General features: G+C 36.9%; 1 long non-coding RNA gene across 1 annotated transcript; it reads right to left on the bottom strand.

Moving 5' to 3' along the window:
• Positions 1–13,592: 13,592 nt before the first annotated feature.
• On the bottom strand, positions 13,593–14,469 carry LOC127656687 (uncharacterized). Its single transcript, XR_007972203.1, has 3 exons — positions 14,308–14,469; positions 13,983–14,143; positions 13,593–13,897 (listed from the first exon to the last, which is right to left on the bottom strand). It is a non-coding gene; the product is annotated as an uncharacterized LOC127656687 (long non-coding RNA).
• Between the last annotated feature and the right edge of the window lie 4,217 nt (positions 14,470–18,686).

Genomic DNA, 18,686 nt, shown 5'->3' with positions numbered 1-18,686 from the left:
AACGCCAATATTCTAATATTGGCTATGGTGTTTAGCCCCCCCGTGTTTTGGCGTGAAATTGACAGCTCATTTCGGTGCAAACTGACTGCTATAAAACAGGTGCACACACACCATTTCCTCAGAATTTCTTTCTTCAAGACAGCGATTACCTCTCGTCTCGAAGCCCTCTACCTTCGTTGTCGATTCACACCAGCCAGTGGACGGAATCTTCACAGCAGCGAGAAGACTCTCCGCTCCCCTGAAGTGCTCCGGTGAACATCACTCTGCCTTGTTGCTTGACGCATTGCTGGTGAACGGACCTCAGCATCCTGATTCTATGCAGAGCGTCGGCAGGTGTAGAGTATCCATTTATAGCAAAATACTTGTGTGTTATAAATACAAGTTATATAAATCTATATTTATATATCTAGAAGAGCCACTTACGTGTTCGCGTCTTTTTCAAGATGTCGTTGCGTTTGTGTACCTTGTGCGAGAGACACATCCCGCCGTCAGACAAGCCTGAGAGCTGCGTTTTCTGTCTGGGCCACTCCCATGCAGAATCAGCTCTCACGGAGACAGACTGTCCTCACTGTGAGGACGAGTCTCAAGTCGCTTTGCTCACGAATCACCCTCGTTCTGAGGGATGATTCAGCTTCTTACACCCTCCCACCAACCTCTTCTGTGATTCCCGAGGGTTCACGGCGGGGCCGCAAGGTTGAGCAGGACGAACTTGAGGTGGATTTCGTGCGGGCAAATGCCCCACGAGCCCCTCAATCTCCACGAAGGGCATATTTCCCCATACGCTATGTGCGAGACGAGCTCCGGCCCTCTGAATGAGCGTGCGGCCTTGTCTCGTTTGGTGGATCTGACGCTGGGGATGATAAGGATGATAATGACGATGTCATGTCTCTCGCCACATCAGGTGACTGGTCAATGGATGATGCTACCGCCCCTCCCCCCAGCGAGGGTGAGGACCATGTACGCACCACTGACAGGGAGATGATGCTTGTCTTCCTTGCAAGGGGGGGGTCGAAGAACTCAATCTCGAGTGGTCTCCCCCAGAGGTACCTGGACAGTCTCGACTTGATGAGTGGGTCTTGCTGTCTGGACGCAGTCAAGCGGCCACGCCCCGCAGAACTGCCCCGTTCTTCCCTGAGGTGCACAGTGATCTAAGTCCTGGCACGCGCCCCTCTCAGTTCTCGACAGGGTTGCCCACTAAGTTTGTTTCTTTTTGCACTTTCACTTGAGCCACTGGTGCAGACAATACTCATAGATAAATGTATCACCCCAATCACAATATATGGAACCATATTTCGTTGTATGCAGACGATGTCCTTCTTTATTTAGGTAATCCGTTACAGTCCATACCTAATATTTTAACTATCTTTGGCAGCTTTGGCGAGATTTCCGGATATAAAATAAATTGGACAAAGTCAGCACTTCTTCCACTGAACAAAGCAATGAGAAATACAGCACCACCCTCATGTATACCAGTGGTCAAACAATTTAAATATTTGGGTATTATGATTGGTGCTACATTGCAATATATAATTAAGACTAACTATGAGGGTATCCTATAAAAAATGTCATGTAACCTGGATAATTGTTCATCACACCCAAATTCTCTTAGATCGCGTGTATCAATTATCAAAATGAATGTGCTTCCTCGAATTAATTTTGTGAGTGCTATGCTGCCCTTGCCTCCACCTGCTCATTTTTGGGACAGGCTACAGAGCATACCAAATTTGTCTGGAATGGCAAACGGCCACATCTAAAACTTCCAACAATGCAACGAGATAGACTCGCTGGTGGACTTTCACTTCACAATTTTAAGTTGTATCACTGGGCTTTTACACTACGTCCCCTGTTTAGCTGGTATGATGATAAAATTGATGTATCTTGGCATCCCCTGGAGGTAAATATGGTTCTTCCTCTGAAGTTAGATGAAGTTTTATTCGGTAATATCCCTTTAAATTAGTGTAAACTCCATTTTGGTCCTATAGTGTCGCATGTTCTGTTGACTTGGAGAGCAGCAGAAAAAGTTTGTGATATCCGCTCTAATTGGAATCCTTACTCTCCTATCTTTAATAATGATGGTTTGCGCATTGATAAGCACCATATTAAGTTTGGTCAGTGTCGACAGTGGTACGACAAAGGGATTCACTCCTTGGGTGATTTAATGGGTGACAAGGGCCTCCACACCTTTGAGGAACTTTCTATTCAATTCAACTTGCAGAGCTCCACCTTTTTCTTTTACTTGCAGTTGAGGGCAGCCATGAAGGCTTATGGAGTCCCTTGGGTGGCTCCTCTTAAAGACCACCCTTTACTGAAAGTGTTAGGTGAGACACAGGGAACAAGAGGTTTAGTTTCTAAATTATATGTTTTTTTCTGGAAAAAAATGTATCCTTTTTTAGTCCTATTTTATACATAGGACTTATATGATTCCACGTAAACTCTATAGTATGAAGCTTAAACCTGATCCATATTGTACCCTCTGCCATACAGGGGAAATTGGTACTTTCTTTCACTTGATTTGGGAATGCCCGGGGGTTGCTAACTTTTGGATTATGGTTAAAAAAAAGTGTCTACTTTATTAAATGTTGTGGTCCCTTTGTCCCCATCTGTTTTTATTTTAAATGATCTCTGATATCCAACTTAACAAAATTCAGAAACGAGTGTTTTTAGCTGCCAAGAAATTAGTAGCAATGAGATGAAAACCTCCACATTCTCTTAATAAGCAATATTGGATTCTCACATTTATAGATGTGGTGTTTCTTGATTTGTCCACTGCACGCATTCACGGTGCAAGAGAAGATATCATTAGACTATGGGCCCAAATTTTGGAGAAGCTCAAAGGTCTACTGATTTCAGTTGAAAGTTTGTTCCGTCAATGTTTTTGACCTCTGTACGATCAGATAGTTACTGTCTGGATGAATGAGGTTGGCTTTGAAACGAGGCCTTCTCGTTGGTGTGTGAACTGTAGAGTGAGAGGCTTCCTCGGACTTCGAGTCCCGAGCTTCCTTGTACCTCACATGGCATGGATCTGGTTCCGACGAGATCAAGAGAAGACCACGAGGGAAGAGTCAGAGCAGAGACAAGAGAAGAGCCAAGACAAGAGAGCATGTTCTTCCTGTTTGGAAACATTAACTGAAATTGGCCGCATCCCCAAAGGTGTCTTGCACCAATCAGAATTGACTTTGAGTCACAAGGTCAACTGGGCTGTCTTTTCCAACAGTTGATTTTATGGTCCTTTGTTTCAGATTCTAACAAATCTCCCACTCAAAAATAGTGCATATTTAATCATGAACTTTCATATCTTGAGAATGGTACAAGAGACATGATATTTGTTGTCATCAGCTTCCTCTAACCAAGTGAGCGTTTGCATACCAAATTTGACATTCTTTCATGAATATTATATGTGTAGGTTACAAAACATGAAAATCCCTGGTTACAGATCGTACTGGTTAATTCCTTGGTTATACCACATGGATAAAACATTACACACATTTTAAAGAGGTACATCAGGCTATAATCATTAATTTGTCAGTTATACAAGTTACCGCAGTTCAAAGCAATTTTCAGAATTACCTAACAGGACTAGGTATTGTATAAATCAAAGATTTAAATGCATTCTATATATTTTAGAAGTTTAAATCGGTAAAGTACTGTGACTGTGTAAAATGTTCCTGGATTAAGATTAAATGTTTTCATATTAGAGTCATGCAAATCTGATGGACTTTTAATTATGGTGTTTAGAATGTCTTGACCATTTTATTGTCCAAAGACATGCCTTCAGTAGGATTGTTGATGCTTGGTCCTTTCATTTATGATGTTGAGGAATTCCAGGGTTAAAAAGGTTGGGTTTTTCCTAGATTCAAATCATGTTGCTGCAATTCTTCTGCATGTATAAATACTACACAGGGTATTCCTGAATTTTATAAAGAAGTGCTGATGGCATGGAGAGACTTTTTGCCAAAAGTAAGTGTGGAGCCTGAAGGGGGAGAGGAATTTTTAAATCAGACTTTGTTTTTAAATGAGAAAATATTATTTCAGAACAAAAAGTTATGTTTTAAACAGTGAATGGAAGGAGGGATTAAACAAGTTAGGGATGTCATGTATGAAGTGAAGGAAGGATTTCTACCTTTCCAAGTGATAGCAGATGCAGTATAGGATGTAAGGGAAGTATTTAATGTAACCATTTTAAAACAGCAATATGTGAAAGTTAAACAAGCAATACCAAAACTGTGGACTGAAATAGAGAAAAATGAAAAAGGTAATGAGAGAATAGAGGTTTATTTAAAGGATACATAAATTATCCATTCAATCGTGTCCTTTAAAAGTATTCTATACTTATTTTAGAGACACTGTTTTTGTCAAACCTGTATCAAATAAGTTATGGTTAAGAATATTTCCAAATATAGAAGAGGAAAGGGTATGGGGAATTTAAGATGGGAATATATGGAATTGGACCAGTGGATGAGTATGGGATTGATGAAATTGATTTATAAAAGAAAAGGAAATAAAACTAGTTTAAATAATTTTAGGCCAATAACAATTTTGAATACAGATATAAAGATACTAGCCATGATTTTACCCACAATTATAACTACAAATCAAGCATACTGTGTAAAGCAGAGAGATTTTGCTGATATAACGAGCTGAATAAGAGACATGATAAATTATTTAGATGAAAGGGAAAAGAATGGATATTTTATTAATCTAGATTTTGAAAAGGCATTTGATTGGAGTAGAACACAGTCTTTTTTTTTTCAATTTGAGCGATTTGGGTTTGGGAAAAATGTTAACGAATGGATAATGATTTAATATAACAATGCAATGACAAAAGTGAAGTGTAATAGTTTTTTAACTGAACCTTTTAAAATCCCAAGGTCAATAAGATAAGGGTGTCCACTCAGCACAACTATACAAATTGGTAGCAGAACCATTAGGGTTAATGATTAAGAAGGATAAATGTATACAAGGTATTAGAACAGGACGAGGAAAAAATATATTTCAATATGCAGAAGATACAATGATAGTAAAGGATTTTGAAAGTGTGAAAGAGGTAATGAGGAAAGTAGAGGGGTATGGCAAAGGCACAGGTGTGAGTGAATGAAGAAAAGACTGTATACATGAGATTTGGTACAGTACCTAATCTAGTTGGGATTTTTAATTTTGAAGAGGTACAAGAAGCAAACATTTTGGAAGTGACTTTAGGAAAAGATGAGAAAGGGCAAGAGACAGAATGTTGGAAATGTTGGTGGGAGAAATGGAGAAGAGACTAATATTCTGGAGAGGAAGGGCTTTAAATTGAATTTTAGTAGTAAATACATTGTCATCTAAAATGTGGTATATTTTATCCGTGAATGTAATACCAAAATGGGTGGAAATGAGACTGAAATGATGATTTCTGGATTTTGTATGGGAGAAAAAAAAAATTATGGATGAAAATGAAGGATTGGATGGTTAAAGGGATACCGGATTTTTATAAAGTTTTAAAGGCTTGGGTTTCTTTTCTCTCAAAGGTGGACTTTAGGGAAGGGAAGTGATTTTAAAAATCAACCACTGTTTTTTAATAAGCATATTGTGAATAATGGGAAATAAATGTTTTTTTTTTTTTAAATGGTTGGAGGTTGGGATTTCAAGAGTGAAAAATATATTGTATGAGATAAGAGATGGGTTTTTACAGGTGCAAGTGATCATTGATGAAGTACAAGAAGCCAAGGGAGAATATAACAGTGTAAAGAAACAATATGAAGAGATGAAAGGGGCAGTACCAGAAGACTGTGTTTGGATGAAATGCAGAGGGCTGAAAAGGAGGAAGGAAAAGTTGAAGTGTATTTTATGAATCAAAATAAAAGAATGGATTTACGATTAGGGAATGTTAAAATGTTTTACCTGGTTTTTAGGGATAAGGTTTTTAAAAAGCAGAATTCAAATGAATTGCGGTTGAGGCATTTTAAAGGTTTGAAAGAGAAAGAAATATGGCAACATATGAGAGGGGCATTTTTAAACACAAATTTGGAGTGCTTAGATTATTTTACACAATGTAATATTTACCGAAATTAGATTGTGTGCAATGAAAAAAAGAACAAACTGCATTGTGTAAAGTGTGTAAAAAACAAGATGAAGGTTTGCTACATTTGTTTATTATTCTGTGAGAAATTGAGATTTTGTTTTAAGTTTTAAAAGAAATTGTAAATGAGCTAAGAGAAAGAAAAAAAAAGAGGGACATTGGCAACCATTTTTAATGTTAGGAATTGAAGAGAAGTGTAAAAAAAAAAGTGTGATCAATCTGTTACTTGTGCTTGCAAAAAATGCAATTTAGAAAAGAAGAAATGTACTTAAATACAAGGCTGTTTGTATAGATGTGTGGATTTTGTATAAAAATATGGTAAAAGATTATGTTATCACTATGTAATTATTGGAAATTGGAGGGAAAAGAGGACGTGTTTTTTAAAAGAACACAATTGAAGTAAAGAAAATCCTTATGAAATATAAAATGGAGCTATCCATATAAAAGAAATGTATAAACTTTTTTTAATGTTAACATTTTTAATCTATTTTACACTGGGACTTTTTGTGCAATAAAATGTTGATGTGAAATAAAAACAAAAAAAAGTTGCTTTGGCCACTGGCTTTTTGTTACGTGTTGAACATTTAATTGTGCAGCTGAGTATGCCCTCTTTTAGCAAACCACATGGAAGCTATGGCACAGGTATTGAAAAAGGCGTTGTGGATGGGCTCCAATGAAACTGAATGTGGAGAGTTGTTTTCAACAACAAAACAAAAAAAAAATAGACAACGTCTGAGAGTAAAGGGTCTGTTGTTGCCTTTAAGCTGCAGCACAAGACATGTGTCAAAGATGGGAGTGCAGCATAGCTGCTAGCGTGCAGTGCGCTAGCTTTAAATAGCCTGCTGGTAGCAACTCTAGCCTACAGCCATACTACCCTGAGTACGCCCACATAGTGGTACAGTCCAGGAAGTTAGAAAGCAACAAAGCAACAGCAGTGTTTCTTTGGAGAATTTCTTTATATTATACTGCCTTTGTTCTGATTTTTTTCTTTTTTGAAAAGTTAGTGCTCATTTCAGTTTCTTTTTCAATGTCAGACCAATCTGAGATCTATATTATGGATGGATAGCATGACTATGAACAAGAGGATAGAACAAACGATGATGAGAAAGGCAATGGACACAAAGAATGAAGGAGAGAAGACAAAGTTTGGCAAACTGTGAATGACAAAAGAAAGAGAAATGACAACGAGAAAGGACATGGAACAAGCAAAGATACAGGAAGTGAACAACAAGAGTGAGAAGAACTGCAGAGAAGTGAGTGGAATACTGCAAGGAGCTAACAGTAGAGGTGAACATGAGAACATTCCCATGATGGAATTATTGAAGGGATTGCAGGGATGCAGAGTGAGAAGCGAAAGGATTTATGAACTCACAATGAAAGACAAAGAGGTAAAGAGCAAACCATGCCAGGGGCATTATTAACAATTAGATGGTGGTGTCTTTCATCAATCTACCAGTGTAACTAGAAGATGAAAATATATTAATAAAACCTGAGGAATGGGGAGTAAAACCACTTTCAACAATCAAACAGCTGGTATGGCCTGGAACAGAGACATCGGATGGAACAAGATTTCTAAAAGTTCATTTCACTGAGCAAGTGCGTTCACTTCCATATTCTACAAAGTTTGAAATGTTGAGGGGCACAGAATATTTTTGTGTTAGTCTCTTAAATATGTATTAAACAAGGCCATATATTCAGAGAGTGCAATGAGTTTAAATAATTCAAATGTAACAAGGAGGGACACTACATGAGGGAGTGTGATGATCGAAGGGGAGAAGAGAGAGGAAAGTGGACCAGAAGATGATGGTGAGAGGAGAGAAAATGAGTGGATGGAGCAGCAGAACGAGGAGATTGGTGATGACAGGAAGAGAGAGATGAAGGGTGAAGGCAAATGAAATGGAGACATAGGGCTGAAAGTATGAGTGAGGATGACAATGATGAGCAGGAGTTGGAGCAGACCGGAGAAAGTGAAGGAGAGAGATAGAGTGGCGGAAAAGAAAGAGATGGTACAAGAGCCAAGATCACGGAGTGGAGGAGTAAGGATGGAGGAGGAGAGGAGTGGGTCCAAGAAGAGTGAAGATGACAACCAAGAAACTGAGTGCTAAGAGAAAGGAGGAGAAGGACAGAGAAAGAGCTGAACAGATTAAAGAACAGCGATCTAGTTTGTGATGTTTGGTCTAAATTAACAATGTTGAACTCTTTTCTTTGTTTGTTTGCTCTCATGGCCACTGTAACATCAATTCATGTAAATGGTTTAAGGGATAGGAAGAAGGTGTAGGAGTGTTTGTTTACTTTTCAAAGTAATATTATTAGTTTACAAGAAACTAATTGGGATGAGGATATGGTGAGAGAGGACTGGAAGGGAGACATATATTATAATAATGGGGCTAGGGACGCAAGGGGGGTAGCAATAATGATTAAAAAAAACAGTGTAGAAGATATACAGGAGGTGTACAAGGATCAGATAGGGAGGATATTAGTAATTGAGTTCAAATATAAGAAGATATAATTTAGATTAATTAATATATATGTCCCAAACATAGAAATAGATAGGAGAGAATTTATAGAGGGGTTGAAAGTGTTAATTGTTTGAAGGTGTGTTGTAGTAGGGGATTATAATATCAAATGTAGCACGCTTGATGTAGGGAAGGGGGTAAAATTTAGATGGGAGAAATCTATGGCGATGTTGTTGGAGGTAATGAGAGAAAGGACTGATATATGTGTGAAGGCATGAGAACCCAGAGAATATAGAATTCACTAGAAGAAAGATGAGCATTGGAATTTTAAAACAGAGTAGAATAGACTTAGAATAATTAGGTATATAGATGGAATAAGGCACCACGAAAATCAAGTCATCGAGTGATCATGATGGGATTAGGTTTCAAATTTAAGTAGGGAGTGAGGAGGTAGGTGGAGGAATGTGGATTTTGAATGCAGGGTATATTGAGGAAAGAGAATATGAACAACAGATTAGGGCCATATTAGATAAGGAAAATGAGAGGATAGAGGAATATAAGGAGAGAGATAGGACAGACGATAGTATTGGGGAAAGATGGGAGGAAATAAAGAATAAAGTAAAACTAGTTAGTATTAGGCATAGCAAGAAAGAGAGGGTACTGAGAGATAGCTTGAAGGCAGAGTTGAGCAGAGCTGAAGATGAGGGGGGATACAGTATGGAAAAATATGTTGAGGTGAAGATGGATTTAGAAAAGAGAGAGAGAGAAATATAAAGGAGCAACCTGAGAAGTAAGACAAAGTATGCGCTGGAGGGTGAAAAGTGCACAGGGTACTTCCATGGACTGGAGAAAAGGGGGCACAGGAGGACATACAAAAATGAAATAAACAAAATGAGGGAGTGGCAATATTGTAGAGGGTCCAGGAGTTTTATGGTGAGTAAGTCTTAGAGAGTGTGGAAATTGAGTTGAGTGAAGTAAATAGGAGGTGGTGTGAAAAGAAAATAGATGAGGAAGAAGTGATAGAAGCAATAGACGGATAAAGAAGTGGGAAGAGCCCAGGAAGTGATGGGATAGGAATAGAGTGGTTTAACCCTGCAAGATCCGTTGTTGTAAAATCATTTACCAATGGGTCCTATTATCTTACATCACAATGCCATTGAATAGTAAATGTGTAAATAGGTCTGGCCATAAGGCCTTGAACTCATTTCACCTGCAAACTTTCCTGGAAGCGCATCTCCTTGTTTCATTCGACTGGATATATCAACATTGAAGCAAGTAAAATCTCTGAAATAATTTTTGTGATTGTTCGTATTTACATGAGCTACATATTCTAAGTTATTGTGGAATGCATGCATCAAATTAGATTTTCAGCTTCTTTTTTTCAGCCTTTTTGTAACTTTACAACGTTGGGTGAAAATGGTAGTCAAAATAGCATGTGCACCTTGCACATTACATGGAGACATTACACTTGTTCAAATGTTCACATGTAGGATAAATACTTACAGAAATACAATGTATTTGATGATTCACTCTTATTATAAATGTGTTATAATTTTCAGTTTAGACCAGATTTGAATAATTCTAAATCAATGTTATTTCTGTTAGCAGTCAAACATAGTTAACTTTTTTATCAAATACCTGCTTGTTGCACAAGACAGATACTGTTTTTGGAATGCTTTGGAGGATGGTTGTTCAGGGACAATGTACAACAAGTGCAAATGTTTTGGAATGTGGGGGGTTGCATGTAAGGTGCATAGTTCCGGGATAGGTGCAAATGTTTTGGAATGTGGGGGTTGCATGTAAGTTGCATAGTTCCGGGATAGGTGCAAATGTTTTTGAATGTACGGATTTATGAGGTCTGGGGGTTTGTATATTCTTTTAGATTGTTAAGTAGAGAGCACATTAGGCTAGTCAAGACAGTACTGTGTGACTTCAGTGGAATGTATTGCATAAATAGGACTCATTTGCGTTGGAATAAGTTATATTTGAACATACTCTAACTATTATTTCCATTTCAGAATGACACCAGCATGGAGAGTTGTGTACTGCACCGAGCAAGATGTCATTGATGCTATCCAAAATGGATAGTGTGATGTTGACATTGAATCATACACCAGTGATTCAAGTGATGAGGAGGTGGTTGAAAATTTCAAGGAAGTGGACAGAGAATCAGAGACCCATTGATTGTCCAGCTGATGATGATGAGGACATCGAGCCAACCAAACCAAGCCAACCAAATATTTTTTTCAGTCCTAATATTGATTTCTCTGGTCTGGACGTGACCAGTGATGATGTTTCCCTCCACACACCACTGGAGAACTTCCAGATGTTTGTCTCAGAAGACATGATTCAGGCTCTGACAGAACACACTAATCAGTACAGCTTTCAAAAACTGGAACAACTATAAACACAAACACCAAGGAAATTAAACAGATGATTGGCATGTACCTGAAGATGGGCCTGATGCAAATGTCTGGTGTCCATATGTACTGGGAGTCAGACACACGGTACACCCGTCAAAAAAAAATAAGAGTTAGAGGAATGTCAAGGGGCAAGATTAAGAAGCAAAGCTAAATCTACAATAGAAGGGCAAAAGTGAACGACATTTTTCTTTGATCTAAAAAGAAAAGGAAGAGCAGAAATAATGAAAGAACTAAAAGTTGAAGAATGCATAAAAGGAACAAAGACAATCTTAAAAGTAGTAAATATATTTTATGAGGAGTTGTTTAGAACGAAGGGAATAGAAGAGGAAAAGAAAAACTGCTTATTGCTCTATATCAAAGTGAGAGTAGGAAAAGAAGACAAAGGAGACTGTGATAAGGAAATAAAGGAAGAGATAATATAAGCGATAAGAGTTTGAAAATGAAAAAGTCCAGGAATAGATGGAATAGTGAATTAATTCTAGAAGACTTTCAGAGAGGAAATAAGTAGGATCCTAAAAGAGGTGTATGATGAAATATTTCAGAAAAAGGAGCTAGATCAAAGAATGAGTATGGGACTAATGAAGTTACTTCATAAAAGAAAGGTTGATAAAAAGAGTTTAAAGAACCATAGGCCGATCACAATGTTGAATACAGATTTGAGATTTTAGCTAAGATGTTTTGTAATAGATTGAAGAATGTTTTGGGATACAGCCGACACAACTAGTATAAGAGACATAATGAGTATTTTAAAAGAAAATAATAGGAAAGGATATATGGTAAGTTTAGACTTCGAGAAAGCTTTTGACAAGAGCAGAACATGACTTCTTATTTGCTATTTTAGAACATTTTGGTTTTGGGGAGAATTTAAAAAAGTGGCTTAAGATTTTATACAGAAATATAATGACAAGAGTGAAATGTAATGGCTTTTAAACTGATCCTTTTCATATCACAAGATCTATTAGACAGGGATGTCCACTGTCAGCACAGCTATATATGCTGATAGCGGAACCGCTAGGGATGTTAATTAAAAAAGTCAGAAATAAAAGGGATAAAAATTGAGGAAGATCAGGAAGAAAGAAAAGAAAGAAAAGTATTCTGATATGCAGATGACACGGCACTACCCAGATAGCAATAAGTCGGCGGGCCGCTGGCGGTGCTCCGGCGGCAGTAGAAGCGGCAGAATGGCGATATCGCAAACACGTTTGACGGCGCACCGCCGGCGGCAGCCGCTTTTTAAAAGCGGCAGCCGCCTTCCTACCGCCTTCGTTCCGCGGCCGGCCCGCTGGCCATCCGCCGTTCCGCCGCCGTTATATCAAAGGAGGACCTTCCGCGGAGCGTCAGAGGCAAACGCTTTTTTCGAGCGATCTGGCGCCGCTTACTGTATATTTATAGCATGCAGTTTATCAAGAATAATGATTGTTCAAACCAGACAAATTTCCATTTGGCGTTTTAATTCCACATGTCGAAGTACAGTAACTGTCATTGAAACAAGATGTCAGATAACTGAAATATAAATAACAGAAAAATACAAATATTATATATATATACACACACACACACACACACACACACACACACACAATAGAACATGCAGGTTTCCAATTCAATTTTGGTAATACATTTTTTTTTTTTTAAAAAAAACACTATTGTAACACTTACAATAATTGTTAATAATATAAAGAGGTCAGCTCTGGGATGAAAAGAATTACCAGTAAACATAAGTAATGAGGATATTTGGTACCAAAGAAAGTGCAGGATACCAAATAAATTGAGGTATAACATCATATTTACAAGTCATTTCTAACAATAGGTTAAGTGGTAATAATTTAGAGTAAAGCTCTGGAGTAGAATATACCATTATATCTGCAATGCTGACGTGTGGCACAAGGATTAACAAGCTATATTTAACAATAGAATAACAGTTAAGCACTGTGACGGAATGAAAGTAGAATTTTTGGTACTAGTTAATGTGCAATATCAAGTATCAGAGGTATGAAATAGAATTTACAAACTATAATAGAATCGTTAAGCACTGACGGAATGAAATAAGCCAATCCTGAAGTCACGGTAAGTAGAATATTTGATACCAGATAATGTGCAGATATCAAGTATCAGCGGTATGAAATAGAATTTACAAACTATAATAGAATCGTTAAGCACTGACGGAATGAAATAAGCTAATCCTAAAGTCACGGTAAGTAGAATATTTGATACCAGATAATGTGCAAATATCAAGTATTTGTATAATCTAGGATTTACAAGCTATATTTAAAAATAGAATAGTTAAGCACTGTAACAATGAAATAAGCAGCAAATTGTATATGAAATAATTGAGATCTTTGGTATCAAGGAATGTGCAGGATAACAGGTATAATATACATTTTGACATTCAACTTACACATGACAACAAGTGGGAAAAAATATAATTAACAACAGAAAATCTGGCTGTAGAGAACACAGCCAATCAGAATGTCTGGAGAGGTTGGGGACTGCGCGGCGTAGTGGGCTAAGAATCACCGGTTTTCCCCGACCTCCAGAATGAGGCAGTGCAAATTTTCATATCTTCAGTGATTCCTCGTGCGCCTGTATAAAAGGACAAACAATCCCATATTCATCCAAGGAGCTGCCCTCAAAGCAGGGTCACGAGAGAAAAAAAAAAGAAAAAAAGAGCAATTTCCACAGTGAACAGCGTGGATTGGGTGAGTGTAGTCTGACACTTTTAGCAGGCTTTTTTAGGGGTCTTGATGTTACTGACTGCAGGATAAAGAAAGGGTTCCAGTTGTCAGTGATGCTGGGGTGTCAGTAGTCAGCCTAGGTTTAAGGGGTCGGCTGTGGGTCCCTCTCAGCTGTGCGGCGCCTTTTTCCACCTTCATGTTCAGATGCTCCTTTCAGGTAACGCGTAACGTTAACCTGGATCGCCTCATCAGTGGCATCCTGGGTTGCCGGGTTCTTCCGGATGGCTCCTGTAGAAAATAAAGATCTGTCATTCCATTTGAATGGCATAAGGTCATACACATCTACTTAAATATAAAAAAATATCCAACTTACTTTGAACAATGGTCTTCAGGAACATGTCTCTAAAACATGCTTTATCCCCTACACCAGTCCAGGTTGTATTGATGGAAAGGTGATTAGAGAAGATACTCTGAAGCATTCAGCCACACGGTTGTCTTTAGGTCCCTCCCACATTTGATTGCCAAAAACCGAAGCTGAAAATACAAAAAAACATGTTACAAATTACATTTCTCTGAAGCTTCTCATAAATTTAAAATGTGACAGGCTGTGGATTCAGACTGTAGAATATGCAGTGTACGATCTTAATTTTACTATTTAGATTACCCTATGGCGTTATAAACGAAATCGGCACACTTACAAATCGTTGCTGGAGCTCTTTATCCTGCCTCAAACTGTTGTCAAGCAACGCCAAATCTTCCTGGGTGTCTAGGGGGGAGTAACAGATCCCCTGGCAGGGATAACTCTCCAACAGACACATTGGCACTGAAATGTTGCAGCATAGCATTTTGTTGTCCATGCTACGCACAACATCCCCAAACTCCAAGATGTCGCAGCATTAGGGTTTGATCTGCACCTACAGGGGTTCCCAGAATAAAAGAATAAAGTAGTCAGTCCTGGTCCTTCAACTACTAAACTATGACATTTATATCTAGGTCTACTACATGTACAGGTGGCCCCAGTGGGAATTAAACCAACAACCACAGGTGTTGTTTGCAAGTTGTACCTGATTGCCCAGTGCGAGCAAATGTCTTCAATATTGTCCCAACTTGCTTCACTTGCTTTTGAAGTGAGCCGCTGTCACCTGGGAAGTAACAATATATTGATTAGCAATACACTAAATATAATAGTAATATAATATAACCACAATTATCATACCAGTAACTTTCCCTGTAATTTCTATCCACAGTATGTTATGCATGGCATACAAGTTCATAATGAAGAACCCTTATGATAACATCAATTTCATTTTTTTTCTTTGAAGCAGAATATTTGTTTGTAAAAGGGGAGGAAAAAGAAAATAATGAAATATTGGTATACAGATTTTGGTTGATATATCATACTGTACAGTGAAATTTGCTATTGTTATATCATTCCCTACTCACCTGAAGGACGGATAGATCAGGCAAATCTCCAGTCAGGCCTTTGTAGAGTCTGTGCTCCTTTGAATAACACTTTCATGAGTGGGAAGTGGCATATCCACAGGTATTTTAATTCAAACATGCAACATTTTGTAATAAATCTACAATATTCAGCCTTTACCTTACACCCTCGGTTGTTGCTCTACACTTTTATTATATTAAATACTTATTTATATAGCTTGCTCACTGTATAATCATGATAGCCTAATACTTATAACACAAGATTGCATCTTAAACGAATGACTGAGTTGAAAACTTGAATAAGAACGCATTTTACACAGAGGGGACCAGCTAGGGAAACTTACCTGCCTACAATAACTGTTTTCATTTGATTTGAGTTACATTAAACATGAATAACCTTAGCCGAGTCCCCAGGAACATCGGGCTATTAAAGTAACAAGCCTGTAACTGCGGCCTTATCAATTCTAGCTTCACCATACACTCAAACTGTGAGGTTTATCTGCTTTCCTCGTGGACCTGTAGCACAATGCCATGACAGTGACTTCACCTGTGCCCTGATCTTTATTAAAAACTGAGAGGAGAGCAAGTTAATATAATTTATATTACAATTATCACAAAAATTAACAAACAGTCTGCTTTAAAACTAAGAAAAAACAAGCTTCTATACTAACCTTTTAAAAAATTAACACGTGGCGAATTAGTTTAGCCGCTATCTGCCGGCACACCACATTAGATTAAAATACTTACCCTTGTAGTTGTGCAGATAACTTGATATGTAGAGTTTAAAGCCCTTGTCCCTCTTGCTTGTCGGAGCAGGGGACCAGGCATCAACAATGCGATGAACATCGCTGACGCATATTTTCGGAAGATTCTGGAGACATCGAGTAAAAACAGACATTTTGGGCGACGCGCAAGTAAACCGGAAACAGATATGGCGACAGCGGAACTTCACAGTTCAGTCTTTGTAATGTGTTTTAGCAATACAGGGGTAAACATACCTATTAAGCTCAAGTACCCATTAAGCACACTGCCATCTTTGAGCTCAGATTATAAAAAGAAAAAGCAATGTATTTTCCTATTTGATGTTTTAACCAATTGATGTGTTTGTTACTACATACCTCCTGTAATTTTAAACCAATCAGACCATTGCACACTGAGATATGTGTATCAATGTGTTCACACTGTCTGGCGGCCATTTTGAAAGCTGTCTGAAAACTTTCACCAGAAGAGGAGCCCCTCAAATGTGCATTTTTTATATGTTTAAGCCTTTATTTTGGGTAAGTACATCTACTTATTGCAAAATTTAGAGATTAATGTTTAGACTTTTACATATTTTAACCTGGAACCTGGATGTGGAAAATAATTACAGTTAGATCTAAAAGATAGTTTTAGCAACATAAGCGTAGATGCTACAGAACATAGCCAGCTTACTAGCTGTATAAGATTGTGTGCTACACTAATATATTTCTTTACAGGCATTAATGGCTTGTACTTTTATATCCATAATATTATAATTGTACATTTTATTGATAGTCTGTGGTTTTAAACTGCTGTAATTTGTAAAGAATTAATTATTGTTAGGTGAGCTTAAAGGGTGCACTACTATGAAATCACACAACTTCAGTGTGACATCAATTAGAAAAAGCATAATTTCATAGATATTGTCAATAATAGTTGTTCATATTCAAATTGGTATAAACTTAATACATGACCTAGATTATTTATTTAGCTAAATATTTTCTTTTAAATTTCATGTAATATTTATTAATTAACAAATAGTTTTTGCTCCAATTAAGCACAGTGTGCTCCCTTTAAGCTCATCCACATTGAACGTCTATGTAAATACTTCATAATCAGACTTATAATAACTAATATTATACTAGACTAATATTAACTGATGGTTGTCACCAAGTTAATCTTCATAAAAAGATTAATAAACTTATTTTCACAGTCTTAAGATGACAAAAGCCAGACGAAACTATAGTGTATGCCCAAAGATGAAAGAGGCATGTCATCTATACAAAGAAGGAGCCATCAGAAACCTGTCATATCTGTCCAAGAAGTTTGGAGTAGACAGGAAAGCTCTGACCCAGAGAGTTAAGGAGCACATCAGTGTTGGTACACATCAAGGGCAGTGTGTATATCTGAGTGAAGTTGATTTTAGTGTTCTGTTTTTTTGTGATTGACTCTGTACCTTCAAAAAAAACTTTTTTCAATCATTCCTTAAAAAGGTTGTTTAAAATAAACAAGATTTTATAATAAAACTTGTTGTGAGCTTATTGGGAACAGGAGTGTGCTTAAAGGTGCATAAGCGTACCCATTAAGCCCAGTCAGACTTTTTGCATTTAATGATGTACATTTTAATTTTAATGCTTTTGTCATTTAAAATAAAATAAAATATTGTTGTTTAAGAGATTAATATTTTATTTTAACATAACTTTTTTTACTAAAACCAATATCCTGTGCCCTAAAAATGTCTCAATGTAGATTTTGGTGAGCTTAATAGGTACGTTTACCCCATTTTTAACATTTATAATGCGTTTAGATTTTTTTTTATTGCCTTTACAGGGACTTTAACACTTTCTTAAACATTTGTACAGGTCATAATTGCAAAACCTGTAAAAGGTAAAATAACAAAAAAAATCGAGGTTGGAAAAAATGTAGACATAAACGAAATTTCTGCGCAACTGTGAAACCAGAGGATAATTTCGCTTTTTCATTGAGTTTATCCTTCACGTCAAAACAGGGATTTTCATATTTATGACAGATATCACCATGGTTGCAAATTAATAAAAAAAATTAAAGTATACCCGAGATTTTGGCCATGTTGCAGATGTCTTTCACTGTTCACCAGTGGTGGACGAAGTACACATACCATGTACTTGAGTTAAAGTAAAGATACTCAAGGTAAAATATTACTCAAGTAAAAGTAGAAGTGCTGCCTTTAAACATTCACTTGAGTAAAAGTACAAAAGTATTTGCCTTCAAATGTACTTAAGTATCCAAGTACTATGATTTTTTTATGGCCATAATGTCCTATTATAATTTGTCACAAGACTCTTGCTTAACTCAGTCTACATGAAGAATAATGTCACTCTTGGCACACCAATCTATTAATAAAATGACATTAATTAGTCAGATGTATATATATATGTATTTGAATTTAATACATTTTTTGTGTGTTTAATTTTGGAGGGAAGGGGACTGTTCCCATAAGGTATAATACATTTACAGTATTTACTGTATATATTTTTCTCGAGTGTCTATGGTCATAATTATTAACATCCTAATGTTATGATACATTCACATAAACCTGCACAACGCCATTAAATATATATATATATATATATATATATATATATATATATATATATATATATATAGCACACACATATATACACACACACACACGCGCACACATAGAACATATATAAATATATATATATATATATATATATATATATATATATATATATACACACACACACGCACACACATATATATACACACATACATAGACATATATATATATATATATATATATATATATATATATATATATATTCTATGTTATGGGAGCAGCCAATTTCCCTCCAAAATTAAACACAAAAACGTATTAATGCAGTGTTTCTGCTAC

This window comes from Xyrauchen texanus, chromosome 16 (assembly GCF_025860055.1).
Source record: "Xyrauchen texanus isolate HMW12.3.18 chromosome 16, RBS_HiC_50CHRs, whole genome shotgun sequence".
Taxonomy (NCBI): domain Eukaryota; kingdom Metazoa; phylum Chordata; class Actinopteri; order Cypriniformes; family Catostomidae; genus Xyrauchen; species Xyrauchen texanus.
This window is presented reverse-complemented; position numbering and strand designations above follow the sequence as displayed.